Here is a 2,785-nt window from a genome sequence, read left to right on the forward strand (position 1 = left end):
AGAGAGAGAGAGAGAGAGAGAGAGAGATGAGTGGTATAAATTATTTCCTGTTGGGACCGAAGACAGGTTTGAAATGCACACAGATGCTCACACACGACACAAACACACACAAGAAACAACACCAGAAACAGACAAGACTTTGACCGACACAACCAAGATGTAGCACAACCACACAAAACAGAAATGCACCAATAAAAAAATACAAACACACAAGGAGGAAGACAAGGCCTGCAAGACGCCCCATTCCCACAAATCACAAACACACACACAAGAATCATAACATGAGACACTCAAGACTCACATAAGCAAGGGATTCAAATACAGGCAACACACACGGGAGCCCTCGCATGAGACATAGGAAGATGTGACTCACAACAGCAAGAGTTTGGGGTTTTCCTTTTTGGCAGGGAATACCAGTAGAAAGGTACTTATATTGGTATAGCTTGGTTGTATCAACACAGAGGAATAAACTACACTTCTATCAACTATGGTTCTACTGGTGTCCCTGCATCCACACTAGGGGATGTACTGGAAATTGGTACCAAAACTGCTTTCTATCCATCCAGCCAGCCTCATACACTCTCATTTGCACTCATTCTCTTTTGCAATCCATCTGTCCCTAGACACACCCATGTCTCTCTCTTTCTCTATCATTCTCTCTTTACATTTGTGCCCATCCAGTTGTCAGAGTCTCTGAAGGCTGGCAGATGCTACAGGAATATGGGAGGTTGTTATTGCCATGAGCATTCCTGGCTGGTATAACTCATGGAGACACCAAGCTGAGGATGGGGCCACCAGATGTTATTAGCATGCAAATTGGGGATCTTTAAAGCTTCTGAACTAGCTAATGTCCTAGTTTCACTCAGGAGGTCATCTTGATCCCTATGACAGTCCTTCGCTTCTTCAGTTTAATCAATTTTAAATTTGTCAACTCTTCTTCTTACTTCTGGTGGGGATTTGGGACCTAAGAAGGGGGGTAGAAGTTGACTCCTGGGTTCTAGTCTTGTCTCTCAGAGAGGAATGGGTGAAGTGTTTTTGAGTAAGGAGAACTGGGAGACAGGACTGTTGGGTTGTTTCTCTAGTGGAGCAAGTTATTGTGGAATCATCGTGGTTATTTCACTGAAAACATCCGCACAATGTGCAGTGGCAGTCAAAAAGGCTAATAGAATGTTAGGGACCATTAGGAAAAGGATAGATAATAAGACAGAAAATATCATAATGCCACTACATAAATCCATGGTACAACTATGCCTTGAATATTGCATATAGTTCTGGTCCCCCCATCATAAAAAAGATATACTAGAACTGGAAAAAGTACAGAGAGGGGCAATAAAAATGTTTAAGGGTATGGAGCAGCTTCCCTTTGAGCTGCAATTTAAGAGATGGGGCCTGTTCAACTTGGAAAAGATATGACTGAGAAGGGGTATGATAGAGGTCTATAAAATCATGAATGGTGTCAAAAGGTTAATAAGGAAGTGTTATTGACCACTTCACATAACACAAGAGTCAGGGATCACCCAATGAAATTAATAGGCAGCAGGTTTAAAACAAACATAAGGATGTATTTCTTCACACAACGCAGTCAACCTGTGGAAGTTGTTCCCAGGGGATTTTGTGAAGGCAAAAAGTAAAACTGGGTTAAAAAAGTTGGATAAGATCATGGAGGATGGGTCCATTAATGACTATTAGCCAAGATGATCAGGGATGCAATCCCATGCTCCAGGTGTCCCTAAACCTCTGACACCCCAAAGCTGGGAGTGGATGGCAGGGGATGGATCACTTAACTGCCCTGTTCGGTTCATCCCCTCTGAAGCACCTGGCACTGGCCACTGTCGGAAGACAGGATACTGGGCTAGACCAGGATGGACCTTTGGTCTGGCCCAGTATGGCCGTTCTTAGGTTCAGTGCTACAGTTGTCTGGGCACTGAGGTCTCAGCTGGAATGTTCTCTCCGGAATACTGGTACAAGCAGTGCATTAGCCTGGGTCACGTAGATTCGCACGTGTGACAGAGAGAATGACTGGCTAGATATTAGAAGAACGTTAGGCGAGGTTCTGGAGCAGCCCCCCAATAGGAGCTGGGGGGGGGAAATGATGTAATGAATTTTAAGGGTGAGCCGGACAAATTTCTGAATGGCATTGTAGGACAGGGTTGCTTGAGATGAGAGCAGGGATCAGCACCCCTGTGGCTCTCTTCCAGATTATCTCTTAAATTCCTAAATCTCATGTGTCATGGTTTCAGCCTGTCACCTGCCAGGTCCAGAAGCGATTTTCTTCCCCTTCCCCCACATATTCTGTTGGCTTTTGGGGAGGGGCGGGGGGGTTGTTTTGTTTTCTTTTATCACCTTCCTCTGAAGCAATGGGGAGGCCACAGCTGGAGATGGGGCATTGGACGGGGTGGACTAGGGTTCTGAGGTTGCACCAAGCCTTTCTCTCTCTCAGTTGCAGGGCTGGCTGGTTCTTGCTCACATGCTCTGGGTCTAACTGATAGCCGTGTGCAGGGTCAGGAAGGAATTTCCCTCCCAGACGAGATTGGCAATGACCTTGAGGGAGGGATGGAGGAAGGGGCTGTCCTCCTCTGCAGCGTGTGGGTGGGTTGCCAGGATTATCTGGGTAGATCTCATTTAATCATTTCCCTGCCATTGTGGGTGCAGCTGGGTCCCTCTTATTCTCTGCCTGTGGCACATAAAATCTACTCTCCAGTGGGCCATGACACTTAGGCCCCATTTCAGTTGTTGGCTGGATGCGTGAGTGTGTGAGTGAGTGGTGGTGTTAGTGGCTAGGCTG

The sequence above is a fragment of the Trachemys scripta genome, chromosome 12, assembly GCF_013100865.1.
Source record: "Trachemys scripta elegans isolate TJP31775 chromosome 12, CAS_Tse_1.0, whole genome shotgun sequence".
Taxonomy (NCBI): Eukaryota; Metazoa; Chordata; order Testudines; family Emydidae; genus Trachemys; species Trachemys scripta.